Source organism: Battus philenor, unplaced genomic scaffold, assembly GCF_028537555.1.
Source record: "Battus philenor isolate CCGP_79_NKW_IND1 unplaced genomic scaffold, ilBatPhil1.0.hap1 SCAF_26, whole genome shotgun sequence".
NCBI classification, from domain to species: Eukaryota; Metazoa; Arthropoda; class Insecta; order Lepidoptera; family Papilionidae; genus Battus; species Battus philenor.
Window position 1 is genome coordinate 6789801 of NW_027181689.1, and position 22995 is coordinate 6812795.

At 33.8% G+C, this 22995-nt stretch overlaps 1 protein-coding gene across 3 annotated transcripts in view; it reads right to left on the reverse strand.

The window, feature by feature from the left end:
• Nucleotides 1-22995, reverse strand: part of siz (Brefeldin-resistant Arf-GEF family protein schizo) — a 224351-nt gene that overhangs the window by 75953 nt on the left and 125403 nt on the right. The window contains exon 1 of one of the 3 annotated variants that reach the window (XM_068768753.1): nucleotides 10252-10475. The exons of the other annotated variants lie outside the window; for them this stretch is intronic. The gene's annotated coding sequence lies outside the window, so the exon portion shown is untranslated. Of the gene's footprint in view, nucleotides 1-10251; nucleotides 10476-22995 lie in introns of those variants that run through there. 3 annotated transcript variants of the gene reach the window in all.

The window sequence follows — 22995 nt, forward strand, 5'->3', positions numbered from 1 at the left end:
CTTGGTCCGCCAAAGTGATCTAAGAACTCGGCGGCCTTCCAATCCGGAGAATTGTAAGATGTAGTGGCCCAAGGCTCTCCCGGAAACCCACAGGCTTCAATACCTTAAAAGGGATACCTAGGCTACGCTCCGCTACCTAGAACCTGAAGAATCTACAAACGCCTTTGGGAAATAGTGACTACCGGGCTAAAAAAGGCACAAGACCAGTTAATTAACTTTTGAAATCCTTTATTTATGACAGCGTAATATTTTCTTAAACTTATTAGTTTAGTACATTTTAGTTTAACTTTGAAAGTTAGTTCAATATCTTAACGGTTAACCAAAATGCATAAGGTATCACTGACACAAGTCGTCGTTACGAATGAAAAGATAAATTAAAAAAAAAAAACAACCAGCGATAATTGCGCAATGGCAGGAAAATATATCACGTCACTTCCTTAATTAAAAATAATTACCTACGTTTAAGTCACAAGTGGAATAAAAGTCAGTAAGATGAAAGACTTCGTTAGAGCTAATTAGTTTTGTAAGGAACACCTGAACGTAGATTCTGTATGAGGATGATATTCAAGTAACAGTTCCTGTAATATAAAAAGTCTTGTTTTTAACTTCATGAAAACATTAAGGTTGAAAGTAACGCTACAGTTAAATTTCAATAAGTGATTTTACAAAAATTATTTATACAGTAAAATCAAACCTTATTTAACATGTACCATGTAAATGACATTGTTTTCAGTAAAAAGGCTATAGGACCTGTTGTCCTTTGATATAAAGTTATTTCGATTATACGTTTGCGAAGAAATACAGTCGATCGAATAATTTCGATAAAAGTTACTGGCGACTAAATAGAATATATTTTCGATAAATTAATGAGATCAATAACATATTTATACGTTTTATCCACCAAAATAGGATCGGAAATAAAAAGGTCTTAAGAATACATCGCAGCCGTTAATTTAAAAAATAAATTGACTGTTGCTTGTATTGTATTGTTTCATGAGATATTAGTGCTATTAGCCCTAACAAGAGTTCACGCAGCGAAAGGGTCCGTGAACTTTACTAAAAAACTAACAATGCTTTAGTTTGTTTCAGAGCCTACATGTGACACTGCGACAGAGGTGAAAGTGAGGGGGGGCTTACCTACTAATAGTGTCAATAAACTGTTACTAAAACTGCATTAAATGTCACAATAAACACTAAAATACTTTATTGTCGAATGAAAATATGATAGACTATACTCGAGCATGTTTCCAAGAATATTCAATAACATTAATTGAAACGATTACCACACGAGAATATTACATTAATAAATAATAAGGTTAGTCGTACCATTTTTTTTTGTTCATTAATATTGTTCTAAAACTTAAACATAATATTTGCAATATATTTTCGTAGAGAAGCTTGAAAAGTAGCAAACGCCGTTATACGAATTTTAAGGTAAAGCATCAACGACTATCAGCATGTTCTTTTAAGACAGGGATGACTAAATAAGCCACGTAGAATAGATTGGGCAATCAATTAATATCACTCTTCAATATGTCAATAGAAACAAACATAAGAATTCTATCTACAGACTAAGGTAGGTCATTTAGGAGTTTGAAAATGTTTGTATTATACAATATATTAAAACATCTTTATAAAAATGTAGCTTTGAATTGTTACTATTTTTAATACTGACTGATAAAGAGTTTTATATATTTATGACCAAAATAACTCGCTAGCTAATCACTGGTAGCCCAGCGGTAGAGGCCTGGGACTTGCGATCGTCGGTCGCGGATTCAATTTTCGGGATACCAATCTTACATAATTCAAACTTTGTACATTGATTATATAGAATTGCTACAGTTTACAAAAAAGATTTCAGATGATTGTCAGCAGCGTTTTCTATGTACAGTACCACACTGCGAACGCCATCTCGCCAGCCAAGCGTGGCGATTATGGTATATCCCCTCATAGATATTTTTGGAGGAGGCCTATGCCTTGCAGTGGAGGTTTATCGGTTGAAACAATAAATAAAATGGCCAGAATATGTTCAGAATGGTAATTCTGGTATTCAATATAATTTGTAAATTTTTTAGTTTGTAAGAAACTACGTCTGATTATATATCATAAATAGACGATTCACCACACATTTGCTTCATATACTCTTGTTCTAACATTGTTACCTTTAGTATTATAATTATTGGATCTACCATATAGTTTACTGATTGTGCAACAAATAGCATGCGGATATCGATTAAGGCGATATAGCGATAGGACTAAATATTGGATAAGGAGACGTACTAATGACGTATTTCATTTTCAAGGGTTAAAAACGAATATTAACTGTTCTGTTTATTTGTATTTTAACACAATAGTATTAGTTTCACAACATTGTTATAAGACAAGTAACTTCGAAACAACGCTGCCTCGAGGTCTTCATTTCAAAAAAGAATTGCCATTATTGTACCTAAGTATGAAGTTTGCTTTAAAATATTCAAGTATACGTACAAAGTCACAAATAAAATGTCATATGTACTTGACATAAGAACGTAAATTTTACAATGTTAAAAAAATACGACTTCGATAAGCTAGCAAGCGCATCGAATTGTTATCGGTATATTTATTTTTATTTAAGGCTACATAAAGATAAACAGAATTTTGTTTTGGTTTAACTATTAAATATATTAAAACTACCGAGTTCTTCTGGGCCAATATCTATTAATAAACTAAATATGCCCTGCACGACAGATCAAAACAAGTAAAATTGATAGTTTTGGTTCTAGATACTCAAACCTGCTTTGTATTTTATTAAAAACAGGTTAGCGCAACTAAAAGGACAAGGTAATTATGTTTATATGAATGCTATCAGTTTTGTGTTTACGTCACCTGTACAATTATTTTTCTATTTGTCTCTAGTAGATAAAGAGATCTAGATAATAAATAAGTAAAAGGTAATAAATAATATCACAATTATTTTATGTACCAGTTGAAATTGTTTTTGATACCAAAGTCACTGAACGAAAACAATTCAGATAATTTCATGAATAATAAAATGCATATAAACAAAAATGAAATACAATGGTAAACATTTCTTTTTAATTTTGTGTATCCATTATATGTCTATGATGATAGCAACTTGCAATAGAATTAAAGATAATTTAGCACATAATTTTATGTCGATTATGTAATTATTTATACATATTAATACATATTTATGAATCTGGTTTCCGACATCCTACAAATCAAGTTTGTTCGTCACATCTAAATAAATTATGATTATATTGTGACTAATTTAAAACCGCGTAGACTTTTACTTTTACGCTTTAAAAGATTATTGAAAGTTTGATATGTTACAGTATTTCTCATAATATTTGTATTTTTTTTTTCTTGAGACTGTGTAAGTTCTTAGAGGATACTAAAGCAAAGCCTATTTTTCTTATGGGATGCAAAAGTACGCAAACATTGCTGTTAGGTTTTTAAGTGCTTTGCAGCTATCATTTAAAATCCCAAGGCATTTTTAAATGGGCAGGAATAACTGTATCGTCATTTAAAAAAAAAAAGCTTAATTTGAGGTTGTCAAAGCTTGACATAGAACTTATTTAGATTATTTAGGTAGATTTCCAAAAGGTTCAGTTGGAAGCGACCAGCATCTATCTTCATCGACCTTAACAGGGTCGTGTGATGACCTATTTTCATCAGCGTAATTTTATTGGTAGAACATCTCTGTTGAACGTAGGTCTCTCTCATAGATTTCCAATAGGACCGGATGGAAGCGGCTTGCATTCACCGTCTTCCAACTACCTTAACAAGATCGTCTGGCCGCTTTGCGAGTAGACGCCCAACGCTGCCCTTGCTGGTCCGTGGTCTTCTTCAATCCAGAACCTTCGTCTAAGGATCTCCTCTACGATTATCCGATGTTTATCGATACAATTCCTAACTTGATATCCTAGTAATCTCGAGCAAAGTACTTTTCATAAATCGTATAATGACTGATAATCTTTTGTCATTGTCCCTTTTCCCGTTTATTGCTCTATATCGTGAAGGACAACTAAATAATTTTACTGCCAAGAGGAAGCGCATGAAAATTCCGCTCTTAGGTTAATTCTTTATAATTACAAAGTCAGAATTTAAAAACACGCCCGCGAGTGTTTCACTCATTTCATAGAATTATATCATTGGCTTCTTATGCAAATAAGAGAAAGGTGTTTTTTACGAGACTAAGCTTAATAATTTATAATCTTTTACATAATAAGATAAATTAAATACAAAAAAAACTATTACGTAATGCTATTCGAACAACATATTGTATTGTTTCTTATTATTGACTTATTATTCGAATCTCATGTAGTTATTTTTCTAATAATGATTTTTTACAGAACATACGATATAGTTTGGTTTTTTAGCGCCATTTACATTTCCAGTTTCAGGCACCAATCTTACCATACGAGTTTGGAATCGGCTACAATTGAGAAGCAGATGTTAGCACATTTTAAAAATCATGAAAACCTGGAGGTTTAATAGCAACCGAGCAACTCCGTAGTTCGGCGCTCCCGAAAAGTGTACCCGAACAGTAAAGTTAAACACTTATCGAGTATCAATCGATCGCCTATCAACCTATTGTTACTGTAAAAAGTTTTGGAATGTAAGTTGTAATGTATGACAAAAATCAATCTATCAATCAAAATAACCGAAATAGCCCAGCTGTTGAATTGCTAGTTAAAGTTGCAGAGAGCAGGCCACATAGCGCGCAGAACAGGTTTCCATTAGACTTAAGGTACTGGAGTTGAGACCACCGACTACTTCTAGCGAACTGTAGAACGTCCACACTCAAAGTGGGTAGATGTCCTTGTTAAGGACGGCGGACGACACTGGATATAGGCCGCTTCTATCTGGTCTAAAATAGAACTCTATGAGGGAAGCCTAGCCTACGTCTAGCAGTGTACGTTCTACGGCCCAAATTATATTGGTGATGATATAGTAGTAAGGATGATGTGCGCGTGTGATTTGTCGAATATAGTCAAATACAATAGTATAGACCATAGGACATAATATATGTAATCGAAGCTATAAATGTAAACATGTGTTAAATATTTGTTGAATTTTCACAACTAATATCCGGCAAAAGACAAAGACTCCGGTCCCGGTTGTTGCATGGAAATCGGACCCTCTACCTGCGGAATTATATCGTAAACTACAGACTTTAATTACAGCGTACGAGTTATTTCGAAATAGTGTTTAGAGGCTTACACAGAAACTGAATATTTCATAAGGTTTAATATTAACATAGATATATCTTGTATCATTATATAACCAATAAATGCTTAAATGGTTATGTGTAATTTTTAAGTTTGAATTAATTATTATTGATCTTATATCTATCAATACACTGATATTAAGTTACTTAGTAAAGATTGCAACATGAAATGTTTTTTTGTAGACTTTGCAAACATTTATTATAGTGATGTATAGCTACTACTTGACAGATAACTTTAAAAAAGTAAAGGAGAATGCTGGATACGGGTCTTTTTCAACTGGTCTTATTGGCAATCTATGATTGAGGCTTATGTTCAGCATTGGAATTTCTAGGGTTGAAGTGATGATGATGATAATAACTCTTCTATACATTAAACATGCCTATTTCGAATCGCCTCTTAGTTAATGCTACAATGCGTTTTTTTGTGACGGAGTAAAACTGAATTGTAGTTTCAATAAATTTCTAAAGCCAAACAAACTGATCAAAATGCTTTTACAGGTATCGTTACTATGTCACGATAGATAATTACGCCATTTAAATTATAACAACTCACTTCGATATTTATGACAGTCACTCGAAACGCAAGCTAGTTTTATGCAACTGCATTACTTAAGAGAATTGTACAACGGTGCACGAAAGTACTGCAAACGTGAGCTGAGTACCTGTTACCAGATGATAGTTAGCGTTGAATACGTGCAATAATTGTAATATATTAATATTACAAGCACGTGGCGTACAATATGGGTTGTAGGAAAAGATCCATCGGTTTTTTATAATAATTTTAGACTCTTTTTTTAATTTAATCACGTTTAACGTTTAACTATAGGCCAGTTTGTCTGACGACCTTTTCCACCTTGTAGGTTTATATCATAAACTTTTAAGCCAAATTGGTGCTATTCCTCCTACTGACACCGCATACGGTTTGTAAATGTCGCGACTTGCCTTGCATTTTTTTTTGTTTGTGAAACAATTTCATACAATGTACCAATTTTTTTCAATTTATTCACTCATTTCAATAGAAAGAAAAAGGAATAAAAATACCTACTAACTACTACTAACTTGTTTCATATTTCAAAATGTAACCCCCCTTTTAACGTCATGAAAATCAAATAATACAACTTATAACTTTTCACTATAATAAAATTTCTGGTACAACAAGTTTTCTCTAACTTGTACCAGAAATTTTACTTTACGACTAATATACACTTCTCTGTGTATATTAGTCGTATGTACCTCAAGTGACAGGCTGAGTAAACGTGATAGCGAGTTATACGTCCTACCTATAATTTATCTTGCGTCCTACTTGTCACTTTGAGACAAATGATAGTGCGTATTTCTTGCACAGTATTTGCAGTTGCTACGTTGCTCTTAAAAGTAGAACACTGTAATACCTGGGCTACTATATGATGGTACACATGAATTTCGCTTTGATATCAATATTGTAGTTACACGGGTAACCATTCTAAAGACACATTTTTTTAGTGTACTGTCTAGATAAAAATAAAGATTCTGTGATATGCATACTAAAGTAACCGACATAGCACAGAGAATTAGCAAGTTGAAGTGGCAGTAGATAGGCTACATAACGCGAATAACAGACGACCCCTAGGGCCCAGGACAAAAGGAGACCACGGATCAGCAAACACATCGTAGGATTTCCACCCATAATGTGTACAAACGAGCTTCAAAAGTCGTCGAAGGAATATAGATCATATCCACCAGAAGACGACCTACAGTTTAGAATAAAAACTTACATCCAATAGACCATATTAAATGACAGGTGAATATTATCAATGTGGTGAATAGATGATCGTTCTCATTGTAGGGATACTACAATTATTCTAGAGTTCTATATGTTAAAAAAGAAGCAGGTGAATATTGTAAAATGTTGCAAGATAACACGCGTATATTTCTCCAAAGCATACCAATCTAAATCAGGGCTAAGAGGCTTTCCTTTTCATAGTTCTTTGAAATATTTATCACGTAATTATTAATGAGAAAAAAAGTTCGATGAACTCTGAATCATCAATAGAAATCCCCAGTTGCTTGGCTTAAGGAAGAAATGGTAGGCGAACTGGGGTAACTAATAGCAATCTATATAATCTTCATAAATCATTTCCGGATCATAAGTCAACATTTACTACGCTCCATTACTATGTCTTCTTGGTTCATACTCGGTACGTCTAAAAGAATATTATATTTGTGTTTCATATAAAATTGAACCTAAGTTGTATGTGCAATATATAAAGTATTAATATTTTGAAACTTACATAATAAACCTGGTGTTTTTCGTGAAAGATTCGACTATTTACCATACATATTGTTTTTACAATCACATGTTAGTTTACAGTTCTGGAAAACTTGAAACGTTTTTAACATTACCTGCACTTATTAAAATATTGTCATACTTTATTGTTACATATTGTACTTAATAGTCATATGGGATTATTTTAAAATGTTACATCAATACATGTAAATTATGCTAAACACGTGTGTACCTACATCACATAACTGTACAAAGTTGTAATTAATCCCACATAGGTTGCACAAAAACACGAGAATGCTTAACTGCAGATTCTTAGAGACTATGGGTCATTGCTCATTATGTCAGCAAATATTTCAATGTAAACTACACGTTTTATTACTGCTTCATAAATTGGTTGTCTCTTTTGCAAAAGCCGTTGTCAGTAATGATGCTTTGCTTATATCTATTTTCAAACATTACTGTACTAATGAGGTGCGCAATGTCTCAGAACGATAAGATTGGATGCGAGATTCTGTCTCAAAATTCGAATTGAAAATATAAGGTTTTTCATTGGCGTTTAAGGACCAAATTGGCAAGCTAGCAGGAACTGAACAAATTCTGGAGAGCACTATGCTAAAGATTTCTTTACGAGCTCGAATCATAAATGGCGAAATCAGTAGAGATGTCGAAAGTAACCGTCATATCTCAGACAAATATCAGACAGAATAGATGGTTGCTCGGGTCGTGAGGTTCTGGTGTAGAGACCACGGATCGAAAAACGCAGCCTTGTTAAGGAAGGCGCCTCCAACCAGTCTCATTTTAAACCTACAGGTGAGGTCTATGTCAAGCAATGAACGTCTTATGGGTAAATGATAATAACGAAATTTATCAATGAAGGCCATGAATGTTACTTTACGTTGTACATAAATTTTACAGTGTGATTATAAATGTGTTCATTTGTGCGGAATAATAAGATTGTATTTGTATTACACGTAAGCGCTATCGACCCGTACACAAGGACGCTCGTTTCCGCATAAACGAGAACACGCTCCTTTATCATATAGAAGTGTCACAAGTGACGCACTTTGCGGATTAAAAAACTGTTGACGGTTAAACTTGGAGTGTAAGGTTATTTGCAACTAACAGTTCTCATGTTTTTATTAAAAGCGACTGGTGGTATACTTATGCCTGGAAGTCGATACTGAGATTGAATTTTGAATGCCTTCTCATTACCTTCAGAAAACTTACACTGTCACCAAAAAAACAGAAATCAAATAAATCATATTCAACGTACAACGCAATAAAATTATCGAAAATTTTGATTTCTACTATTTGTATCGTTAGCATTATTATTAGAAATAATAAATAAAGAACAATCGTGCAATAACGTAACTGGAAGCATAATCTGGTCGGTTATAAAACACGTGCGAATAATTAAACACTTCTTGATAAATAAACTATTATCTGTAATCTTATTACAAAAAGTATTCGCAGAAAACTTAATAAAAAAAACTATAGTTGAAACGCTATTATGATGCTGTTGGTATCATTACAAACAGTGAAATAAATACAAACACTGTAAAAGTAATATTATTACTTTATGATAATTTTAGCTTTAACATTTTAACTATAGAGAAACCATATTCAATCTTTTAGCGTTGTTATAGCCTCCGGCGCGAATTGTGTAAAAACCAACTTCCGTCTCCGATGGCCCTGGAATCTATCTCAAGTTCCGACATACAAAAATGCAGGTTTTATCAGCTATGATATTATTCACTAACGCGCAAAGAATTAAAATCGCGATAGCAAAAACTTCGTGAGCACTTGTTATTTATTATTCAGTCGTGAAACTAAACTGTCTCATTATCTGACATTGCAAAAAATACAAGTGTGTTTCATTGTCGAAGTTCGACATTCGTAAAGAAGTTGCTGGAAATATGAAACAAAAAAAATAATATCCGATTGCTAAATGTTGCATAAAAGAAGTCATAATGATAAATTAAGTATAAACATTTAAACAAATCTATATTACAACTTTGGTGATAATATTTACGTTGCTTTAACCTTTATAAAATATGTTTAATAAAAATTCCGGGTAGAGAGCTAATTGCAATATCTAAGCAACGAAGTTAATAAGCAAGTAATTAAAATCAAAATTAAATCAAATCAAAGAAAAAATATTTTTCAAAAAAAAATTACATTTTTAGTTGATTATTACAATTAATCCAGACTAAAAGTAATGAGATCTTATCCAATAAGTGTACAGAATTTATAAAAAAATTCACATGATAAATTTGTTAAACCGGTTTGATAGGAATATTTTTATCTCTACATCAATTGATAAAAACTGACATGAATGAAATGCGTGAGAAATGCGATAGAAATATCGATCAAAAATATCATCATTCCATAAAAACTTTTTGCTTTAAAAGTAAAGAATAAAAAACTTAAAGGAAAGTTATTTAAAAAAAAGAGGTGTTGAGGAGACAGTCGAGTAATTACCATTGTCTCAACAAAAATAAGAAGCACAATAGATGTTTAGATAATTAAAACTTCTGAGAGTTAATTTCACCTGCTATGTTGTCCACCTCTAATGTATTTGATACTTTGCTCAAGGTAATTACTAGGATTAAATGATGGCCGAATGAATCATAGTGCGTTGTCAGGTTATTCAAATTTAAAATTCCATATTTACAGAGCAATGTAGAGACTAGGTTTGTTTAAATTATATTAAAGTTAATCGCGGTATCAAGTAAACAATAATGATGCAAACCGATGATAAAAAAGAGTCAACATCCGTGACGATCTCCGCGGTAAAAACACTCGAGATCCTCCGGTTTTTGCAACACTAGCACTATTAACCTTGGTAAGTCTCCAAGTGTTCAAACACAGAATGTTCGCTTTTTTCACTTTGCTCACTAAAACACTTGAGATTTTATCGTGAAATAATAATTTATTACTATTTAATCGAGAATGTCATAGACACAACGCGTGCGGCCTCACCGGACGGCCGTGAGCGACTGGCTTGACGCATGCGTATTAAGCGACGCGTCGCTTTCGCGAAAGCAACACTCTTGCACATGGATTTGCTTGACAATTTGCGTCTTGTTAATAGAAAGCGCTGTTCTGCTGCAGTTGTTAAAGAAGAAAGGCTTTCTACGACATGGTCAGCTTCCCTGGTCATTAGAGATTTCATGCTGAGGAAAAGTATACGACAAAAGAATGTTGTCAAGTTGTTTGGTAACAATTACATTAATTTTAAATCTCCAACTGTTAGTTCTTTCAAGGATATGAATTTGCAGCAATGTCAAATGTGGTCACTTTTTCCTGCTATAAATCGCGAAACCATACAAATACGACGCCATCTGGCGTGCGGAGCACGTCCACATGTCCCCGTGCGTCAGACTGAACAAACAACCTGAAACACCTGTTGCATAGCGACAATAGAAGTAATTCAAGGTGATTTACTTTAACCGAAGGTCAATGGCACTACGTGAAAAGTAATGATGCTACTTGCACGGATTATGATAAAAGCAATAACGATACTCATCATCGATCAACACGATCTTGCAAATCAACACGCTTCTGTGAGTCTTGTTTCTAAGAATATCTATTTAGATAAATTCTACAACAAAAGTAAAACGAAAAAAGAAAATAAATTGTGTTAAATTAAAGACCTTTTAGCAAAATTTTTTCCTTTACATGGCTTTTAGCAAGTTATTGTCTTAATGACCATTTGCAGTAAACAGTTTTATATATAACGATGTAGCATAGTACATGATACATCCAAAAAAAGAGCAGAGCGATGGACTGATAAAGTCATTTTGTATGGTAAGGACGCAGTCTTTTGACAGCAGGAGTCGGTGATATCTTTCATGTTTAGTTTTGAAAATCACATTGTAAAAACAGTGCGTGTTAGAAAATTCATCGCTTTGACGATATTAATAAAATAGCAGATAGTTATAATTTAGCGAAGTTTGCGAATTGGCAAGTTGAACTGTGTTCACTGCGGGCAGGCTACGTAGTGCGCAGAACAGATGGCCGCTGTGGTCTTAAATTTCTTGGAGTGGAAATACAGGCCGGTAAGCACGGCGCAAGGTAGAAACCCACAAGGTAGGCAGACAATGTAGTTAAGGTTGTTAAATGGCGTTGGATGTTACCAACCAGTCTTATCTGAATTCTGTAGGAAGGGCCAATATCCAGTATTCGACGTCCTGTCGCTGTTATGCTGGTGATGATGATGAGATGTTTGAATAATAATATACAGAGAAGTTTTTGTTATTTTAAAAATAGCGTACGAATAAGGAAACAGATTTTATGCACGTCTTGTCCCCCCAGAATTGACTAAAAAGTTATCTAGTTTCATTTAAGTTTGTAATTCAACGCCTAACGTAAATTTTTAAACTAGTTCATTACAATCATTAATAATGCCTCGTAGGTACAAGTGTTAACAAATCATGAAAATTTTCAGTCGTAAACAAAAATCAACTTACCTCCAGCGATCACATTGCCATCACGACACGTAACTTGGACATGTCTTACTAGGCCGGTGATTTTATTTCAAGTGACGGAATCATACTCAGAACCACACAGAAATTTTTACACACAATTAACTTGCTGCATATTTAAGCGCCCCATTGTAACATACTTAGGAAACGAACCGCAGATAAACCAGTGTAGATTGCAGTATACAAGTAGTAAAAAAGTTTGGTAGAGTATGTACAAACACAAACATTGGCCCTTGGAACCTGGTTCCCAAAAAGTCTTTTACGGACACGTCCTGACCTCTTCTCTATCGAACGTATCTGGGGCACAACTCTCTAATTTCGAGACTCTAACCTATATTTTTCATGATAAACACATCAAAGACATAGTTGAAACATTTCAGTTGTTAGGTATATTAATTTTGATACTTTGTAAATTTCTTGTTTGTTTTCAGGTTAAATTTTGGGCGCATGCATCATCTTCATAAAAGATGTCATGACTCCTGTGAATGGGTAATGAATCAGAACATAACTATTTTTATACTACGTTTACTGAATGTAATGTGTTGGAGAAATTTAAAATAAATAAATAAGTATATAGTAAATAATCATAGTGAACGATCTACTGGATGTGTTGATATTGCAAGAGGCCTTCGAGGTAAATACAACAGCAGCACGTAAGCCTCTAAGCAGTGCGTACTTAGTGCCTCAAAAGCATTCTCTACCTATCAATCTAGAGCGATGCATAGTCAACAATTGGACAGGTGTGTAAATATGATAAAAAATAATACAAAACATGTTAAATACTAATATGCTACATTTCAATACCAAATACTACATTTAACTTATCTAATTACAAGTAAACACATGTAAATAAGAGGGTATAAAATGTACTTTAATATACAATTAATACATAATATAACATACCCATACTATTCATACCATTACAATGAAGTTATGACGATTTTCCATCAATATATCTCTATCCTTTTTCTGGATAAATATACCAATTCATCCCTTAGAGAAATATCGTCCTACTATACAAGGTGTTCTGAAGGATTTTGTGCTACAAAACTTAGAGTAGGCCTCTCAGTCATAGACGAACACTTTCGATTACAAAAACATCAAATTTAGAAAGAGAATTTTTTGTAATAAGAAAAGACGTACTATTGAAAATGGCCTTCATTAACAAAAAAAAATATCAATATCCACAAAAAGTAAATAGACACGCCTTTGAACGCCTTCGCGTCACAAAAACAAAAGCAATCGATTGACAAAAGCTACGAAGCCTCAATGTTTAGATCGGCGAGTGAACGTGCGTCGCAAGGTCGTTTGGAACCGGTCCGCGGCCGACCAAATACGATTCCCGGCTATGAACGCCTTCGCAGCAGTGTTACGACTAATGACCAACTTTCGATATACACTTGGCAACGTACCTGCGATTTACATGAACAATGGATAGAAATCGCGTTATCACCTGAATAAAACTTAAAGAAATACGTCGATTTAAAACACTAACATTAAGGTAAACAATAGCTGTATAAAAAAATCCTAATTATAAATTATGTATGTTATTATTACAATTACATTTATACAGGTGGATACAGGTTTAGGTCGTCGCAAGACGTTGGATGCAGGCTGCTTCTAGCCGGTCTTATTGGTAATCTACAGAGGTGGCCTATGTCCAGCAGTGGACGTCTTACGGATGAAATGATGATAATGATGAACTTAATTTTGAATGACTCAACGCTATTTATTCTAAATAATTCGCTTACAGTTTACTTAACGCCAACAAGTTTCATCATCCGAGTCCATAACCGGGCGGCGAATGCACACGAGTTTTTGCCGTTTCTCGTTGCATCCAGTAAAGATGCACTCGTAGAATTCATTAATTACTACGTTTTCCCACGCAATACATGCGGTTTTGTTGACAAGTGTTTATATATCACACGCTTACACTTTCATTGGCACCTATTACATAATTCATTTTAATTAAAAAAATATGAAAAAATTTGGAATTAATTTATTCCTACTATCAGATGTTGCTTAAATGTAAAATAAAGTGTATCATTATTATTAATATATTAATATCAGCTTAATTGGAAATTTTTTTTCTAATAAATGAAAACCTATTTAAGATTAATTAATAAGGAGATCGATAAACGCTCGAAGGTAACTGACCGACATAGCCCCGTGTATTAGCAAGTTGAAGTGCCAGTGGACAAGTCACATGACGTGTGAGTAAAGACCCCGAACGCATTGTAGGATGTCCACCCACAAATTGGATACACGACCTTGTCAAGGTCGACAGGAGACGTCGGATGCAGACCGCTTCTAACCCGTCACATTGTTAATCTTTAGTGGAGGCCTATGTCTAGAGGTGGACGTCATACAATTGAAATAGTGATTGTTGGGTTGAAACAGTAAACTGACGTTGTAAATGTTTTTAATACAGTTCGTACGCCTTAGATTACTAAGTTTTTTGAATTTATTAATAATTGTATTAACAATTAAAGTACATTGCCCGCTGGCCTAACCACGGTTCGTACTTAATCAAATAATTCCATATTATGAAGTCACGTTCACAGTGACCAGTTGAATGCAACTTTGTAAGACAATGCATAATCAAAGCGAACAAATTATTACGGTGCAAAATATAGAACTGCTTGTTATTTTTATTGTAGAAAAGCTTTGCCAAACTTTCAGTTAAACATTATAACATTTTTACTGATTATTTTAGTTTTATTTTATATAAAATATTAAAGATGTTGCAAAAATTTATTAGACACATAGAGCTCAAAGAGCTGTGAAATTATAGCATAGGTGCATAAACAAGGCCGGCGTCGGGCAGCGGTGTGCGGTCGACCCACAGCTGCGGTCACCAGGTCGCCCACGGCATGTCGGACAGTACCGTTCGACGCGCTGCTTCCCATCCTAACCTTTGCGAATTTCCATAATGTATTCTTAACACATGTTGGTGTACTCTATTTTGAATATTTTACGTGTTAGTTATAGTAAAGTAGTGCTTCCCAACATGTTTTGTTTTCCCTGCCACTTAATAATCATATAATTTTTTCAAACCCTATCCTGATAAATCTATAGCTCCACATAAAAATTTGTTAATATTTTAAAACCTTAACACTCAAAGTAATTTCCTTGATTATAAGGTTCATTTTAAAACACAAATAGTTTAGTATATGTAGTTTAAAATTAATGCCTATGTTATGACTCCTCACCATATCTTCGGTTCCATAAGACTTGTGAGACTGGAGAATTTGTTACAAATATGCATTTTATCAAGTAGCAACTAGCTAAAAATATATTTCATAAATTTCTATCCGCAAGATACGTTCCGCGTTTATTAAAAAATCCATGTTTTTAAACTTTAATTCTTATAGGAATATAATTTAGCCAGAATATTTTTTGGCATATTAAAAATTAACAAGAATAGAACAGGAGTAAATAATAAACTTTATATAAATTACCTTTTTAACTTGTCGGTATTTCCGCCATTATAAATAAAATTTCCATGTACCCCCGCGTGACCAACCTGTGGTAACGCATACCAGAGCAGTACAACTTACGTCGGCGGAAGATTCTTGTACCAACATTCTGTAGGGTTACTTGAATGAATTTTATAAATTAATTAACAATACAAAGAAAAAAACACTTCAACACCTTTTATAAAGATTTTATTTTAAATAGATGTTATATTGGCAATATATTCCGTATAGAGAAAAATTGTTTAAATAAAACAGTAGGTAGAGTATACATTTTAAACATCGATATGATATATACACACTCTATCTATACTATAACTCAATAAACTAAAAATATGCAACTCAGAAAACGTTACAGAATAAACTTTAACTAAATGCAAAAACGCTAAAACGACGGCCATTAAACACATTTACAGTAATTATGAAGTGCGAGATTGATCCCCGTGGACACGGACGAGACCCGCACACCGCGTATATTGCTAACTATAATAATAAACCCGATTCAAAACAGTTAAGCGTGTCCGCGCAACGGTTCAAGTCGACCGACTGCCGACGATGGTTCAAACTGGGTTGACATGTAGATCTTCGGTCTAAACTTTGAACGACCTACTCCGCGGCTAACTTGGGCTTTGATACAAAACAAAAGATTCACATTGAATACAACACAGTTTTGTCATTAAATAAAAAATGAATTCTTTTTACGTAACGTATTTAAAAAAGATTTACGAAGTGTTCATTGTAGGTACTGTTTAATTTTTCCATTATTACAAACCATAGTAATATGAAAGATTTAATTATAATCATTATCATCATTTCAGCCACAGAATGTCACTGGTGGACATAGGCCTCCCTCAAAGTTTTTCAACTCTGCACCTTATAATTATATCATTTCTTATATCCCGCGACATATTCTTCACAGATGAATACCGTATTTATAACAAAGAAAATCTTAAGTAATTGGTATAATTATAATTTTCTATGGTCCACCGTACACTAGATCGCAGAAAGTATGTTAAGCATATGTATAAAAAATTTAGAGTTGGTCTATATTGAATACTCGACCTGTAGAACTATCCAAAGGATATTTATTAAGCTAATTGTAATTAGATTCCAATAATGGAAATAGTAAACCGTAACAATAAACGTTGTGGAGTTATCTTTGCTGACCTTTTCAAGTTCTAGCACTGTATACCTATTGGCGATAGTGAAATCTGGGGAGTAAACTATGTTTAGTAGACGAAATTGCTTCTTAAAAAACTTAAATTGTAGAATATATAGCGATATAATAATATCGATATAATAAGCGTATAATAAGCGTATAACAGCGATATAATAAGCGTATTAGAGTAATGTTGGTCTTTAAAAAACGTAAAAAATTAAAAATATTTTATTCGGCGATATTTCCGTTGACAACCTGTTAAAAACCTGTAATACATTGACGAGATATTTATTTCTCACATATAATTAACAATAAATATTTCAGCACATATAATTAATATATGTAGACGTAGTGTGAGTGACTATTGGGTGAAACACTGATTTTCTATTATAACCCTGCATTGTTTAGTCAAATCTTGTTCTCAGCCTGATAATGTTCCCACTGGTGGAACACAAACCTCCTCTAAGAGTGACAGAATGGGCCGTAATTTCACCACGCAGATAGCCACACTGAGTGTTGACTAGTGGAAAACTATATAGCTTAATAACTTATATGAGTCGTAGACTAGGTCAAGAAGCCAGTACAGTAAAGCAAACTAAACGACGACATGCGTGCATTAAATAAATAGAGGCTTTGTGTTAATTATCACTTGTACAACTTTATATCGGACAACTCTAGGTGTTTTTTTTTTAAGAATCGTTTGGACTTAATCGATATGCATTAATGTTTCCTTTACATCATTTATCTCGTATCTGGTACAAGTCGAACTATAGAAAGTTACGCTCGCTATTAAGGCCACTTTCTGTACATTCATAGCGCTTTTATAATAAAGCTTTTTAAAAAAGATTGATGAGTAATTTATGTACTGTAAGTATTTACAACTTAACATGCTTTTTATAAAACATATATATGAAAAAAATTATCATAGTCGGTAAAGAATTAGTTTCAAAATCATGTTTATAGTCCGGGGACCACTCTGTTTTGCGAATTACTTTAAACAAAGAGAAAGAGAGACTAGTATAGTCATATGACTATATACGAGTAAAAACAAATGCTATTAAATATACCTGGGAAATATTAAAATATTACATTCACCCAAACAAGTTGTTCTTTATGAGATTAGCCTATTACTATTCCGTATCGTTAATTACTTTTATCAGATATTGTATGAATGGAAGAAACAAAACAAATTAAAATTTTGCAACCGACTAGACGATCAACGACCGAGAATTGTGGTCCAGCTATTTAAATACAACTATTAAATACAACATTAACAAGTATTACATTAAATTGGTATTTTCATGTAAAAAATCATAAGTATTTATGATATTATATACATACAAATATTCATGTATACATATAGTGCATTTTCAAAAGATTGTGAAATCCTTCCTTTGCACTTGTGGATTGTGAATTGTAAACAAAATATGTTGTTAATATAAAAAACGCAATGTTGACAGGATTTCAATCAATTATAATACAAATTTATTAAGTAGCGTAAATTGAAATATCCTTTCATTAATCGTTAAGCAACTTCCTACCTTTTTAATAAGATTTCCTTGACTTTGTCGGCGATGTGGACTTCACAGACGTTTCCTTCCTTATTTTATAAACGCGGATTGCAGCTAAATTAAAAGCATTGATAAAAATGTTAAACTTTTTAATTTGTTATCGAAAATACTAAAGATGCGGGCTAGTTTAATATTCACAAATATTTTAAAATCTGCCACTAAATACATTTTCACCGTTACCATCGTTTTAGTCGTAAGACGTTAACTGCTAGACGTAAAACTCTTCTATAGTTGTCCAATGGGACCAATTGGAAGCGGCCTATTGCCAACGTGCTCCAACGACCTTGTTAAGGTCGTTCGTCTACCTTGTAGGTGGATGTCATACACTACGCTTGCCAGTCCATGGTCTCCACTCCAGAATTTTAAGCCCCAATGGCTATCAGTTCTTCGCGCCACTTGTCCTGCCCAATGCCACTTCAACTAGTCCGCTGGATCATGTCCGTTACTTTCCTCCGTCTACGGATCTTATTGATGATTCGATCGGAATCATACGCTTTAGTATATAAAATAGAATGTATATAAAATAGGACATAAATATTCAATGAACTACCACAGTGAGAGTAATTCGAACTGTGGCATTCCGCTGCCGGGACACTAACAAGGACGCAATGTTTATTTATTACACCGCCTCGCCCACAAATCGATTATCCGCATCGGGAGGCGACAGAGTGGAGACCGTACTGAGACACCAATTTTTCATTGTTACTAAATAGTTACTTTGTAGCCGCTTTCAGAGAATCTTTCCTAAATATTTCAACAGTAAATTTAATTTTCAAGTAGACCTATTGTGGAGATAAAACGACCATGTCATCTAATACTAAGTTATATGAATCACGTTCAACCGCGTTCTACATCATATCTGCACTCATTATTTTGAGACAAGAGGAAGTGTATCATACTCTAGTGCTAGCGGAATACTACAATGAAACGCGGCGAGATGGGGGTTGAGAAAAAGTAGCTCCACCCGTCTTGCCGCGCGTATACCCAAGGCGCGGTACAATGGTTTCAGTAACGCTACAGCCGAGTAATTTTACTAGCTATGGCGTCCTCTATACTGGAAATTATTGGAATAATTACCACTGAGTTATCCATCAAGGCTGCCCTGAGGCGAAAAAAACAGCATGTATTTGAGAGAGTTATTGGATTTAAAACATGTTTTGCTTAAGTTTAATCTTTTCTTAAGGCATAATCGGTTGTTTTTTATGGCTTCAACATAAGGCAGCTTCTTTTTATAAGGGCATACGTTTTGTTCGTATATCATAACATGAACCTATTAACAGCGTATTTTATCAGCAAACTTACATTGTACATTGTTTCTTTGCAACATTCATATTTATTTAATCCTAATTTATATCTTTTAAACCTAGCAATACCCATCTTTTTTAATTTACATAAGAAACACTGCAAAAATTCCACTTATATATATTTATGAATACATCAATTTTACTTACTTTTTTATTTCAAATTCACGTAAGTGTTTGTTTATGATTTTTTTCATGCAATAGTATATTAAATTATTGGTTTTCGAATCTTACTTGAATGCTATGATCAAACAATTAAAAAAAAATCGAAAACACATTAATGGAAACCTCCCGTTTACCAGAAAAGTTTTATACACAAAGACTTGATTCAAAAGGCAGTGTTACGGCATTATTCGCTACCTGCCCAAACACTTTTGGCAACTTGTCCTTGGTTATGCGTAGTCGGTCGAGCGAGTGTAGGTATACTTGTGTTACATATTGTCATTGCCTCAGAGGTAAGGCATCGATCTGATTACGGCTCGCGTAATGCGAACAGGTTCCAGTTTCGTGTTGCATAAGCGACCTGTGTCTTATAATACATTGTTGCAAATATAATAACAATTAAATAACAAACAAATTTTATATTCGTGACAGTATTAGATCCATAGTCCTATGTGCAAATAAAAATCTTTAGCAAAGAGGTCACGTTCATAGCTCGACATAGGCCTCTCCTGTAGATTTCCAATAACAAATCTGTCATACCAAGGGTATGTGTCGACTCACACCATATGGGTTAACAAGTGCTGTAGTTTTTTACAAATTTATTCTAAAGACGCCTGCTGCCTATCATCCGTAAATATTTTTCCGTCACCCGGCTCTTGCGGTAACCATGAAAGGAGAGGGTTGGGTCTATTATGTACGTCGGTAAAATAAATTAATTAGATAATCATCATATCAGCCGATCGACGCCCACTGCAAGGCATAGGCCTCCCCCAAAAATTCACACGACGCGACCTTGTATACCAACTAAAAGTCGTAGCAAAAATGTAAACTATACAAATATTCTTTATTTCATCTTACGATATTACTTTTGATATTATTTTACAACCTGTACATTGTTGTCAACAATAAGAATGAAATACAGGTTAGAATATCGGCAAATTTGAAGCTTATTTATAAATACTGAAATGTATACCAAGACAAAAAAAAATATTATATATTTTTGCCAAGGCAATTTTCAGACGGCAACGTTAACATATAACGCAAGTAGTCGAAGTCAAACAAAAGTTACTGTCGCGTTGCTTCCTAGCAAAACCATTGTACCGGGAAACAATACTGTACCGCCTGTAACTTTGAAAGCATATGGGACGATGCTACGTAAACATTAAGGACAAAATTCGCATGCGCGTTTTGGGTAAATAAAAGTCCGGTTTTCCACGTCTCACATTAGCCGATAAGTTCTTGTTTGGCATGTACATATTTACACTAGAACGTATTGTTGCTGCTTTGACTCTTACAATACGTGAAAACATCTCTACCGTGCGCCGGGTTAGTTTTTTATATAATAAAATGTCGCGGACTTTATATTTAATTTATTTATTAATTCATATTATATCTAGACAGGACTTGTGTACATCATCAGAAGAATGCCAGAAGAGCCTGATTTGATAGAAACTAGGATCTAATTGGGCACTCCTATAATGGCATCCTTCATCTTAAAGCTATGATGGTTCCAGAAGTATAACAGCCCCCAACAAACTAAATATACTTTATATGTCCCGTCCACCCAAGGCTATGAACAAAACTCCTGCAAATGGTCAAAGAACGACACACCATCTACGGTGCTTCTTTTCGTACTGTTTCGTATTCATACTTCTTCTTTCGAACATAAAGATAATAAAAATAATTAGTTCTTCTTAGTAATTAGTCTAAAGCTTCGCCAGGCCCATTTCAGTGCAGGTCATGGGCAGATGTAGACTTCGGCAAAACTGGAGTAGCTAGACTTCACTGCTAATGGTTAACCCTCAAAACATACGATAGTTAACCGTAAATCTTGTAATTTTAATAACTGCGTCTCTTCAAATAATATTTGATATTTTACCAGAACTTCCCCTGTTTAGTCATAGTAATTATATTAGTTTCCTTGCGACTCTAATGAAAAATTGATTACATTATTCTCACATTATTATACAAAGAAGTGACAATTTATTTAAGCATTTCATTACTGCTTCATAATAATTTACTTATATAAACATAACAATAAAAAAACTTCAAATTGACTTGACTGACAAAGTAAAAATTTTCACAAAGTTTGACAGGGTAATCTATTTTAAATTACAACTTCACTTAATTTTTCATACTATATATACATAAACGGCATTACATAATATGTTGCTAGCCTTGTTACTATTGAGACACAAGCCTCCTAGAGAGTATGGTTGATTACACTACAACGTGAGGCTATCGCAGATTGGTTGAATACTTTATATTCGGATTGAAACAATTTTAGAGCATTGTTATAATCTATTTTTAACTTTATTGTTGTAATTATATACAAATAATCATTAATTAATATACATATACCGCCATCTATTGGAACATAGATTGTATAGTGTTCCTACCGTCATTGTTATAAACTGAAATGTAGGTATATTTCTGAACATATAATAAAAGTTAGTTCTGTTCGAATCTCACAACCGGCGTTTTATTATAGGTTATGCGCCCAGTCGAGTTATAAAATAAACTGTTTTTCTCGCGAAAAGACTTGCACAAGCGTGCCGATTAGTCTTCGCAGATTGAGAACTATACGTTTTGTGAACTGTGAGTTGTGATATATAGTTAAAAATTAAAAATGGCAAATAGCTATATCGTGAGCGTGCCTAAGCTGAAAGGTCGGGAGAACTACACAGAGTGGGCTTTCGCAGCGGAGAATTTTCTCGTGTTGGAGGGAACTTTTGATTACATCAAAGTTACTAAACCCGAAGAAGCCGCAGCCGATTTAAAAACTAAGGCGAAACTGATTTTAACTATTGATCCATCTCTTTATGTACATATAAAAGAATCTAAGACTACTAAAGAGTTATGGGAGAAACTCAAAAATTTGTTTGATGATTCGGGTTTCACCAGAAGGTCAAAGTCAAAATTGAAGGTTATAAAATGCTACAAGTGCAAACAAACAGGACATTATCGCAATCAGTGCACCAGTTCCGATAAAGATTCAGAAAATAACAAGTCTTGTAAACGTAAACAATCAAACGCATTTAGTGCTATATTTTTAAATGGTGCCTTCTCCAAAAATGACTGGTATATTGACTCCGGAGCGAGTGCACATTTAACCGCTAATGAACACTGGCTCACAAATGTTTCTGTTGAGCATTCGATCAAAGAAATTGTGGTCGCGAATAAAGAAAAGGTGTCGGTGAAATGTTCTGGTGACGTATCAATAACAACCTTAACAGATAACTGCGAGTATGATATAGTTGTTGAAGGTGTATTGTGTGTTCCTAGTTTGACCACTAACCTAATTTCTGTGAGTCAACTAATTGCTAAAGGCAATAGAGTA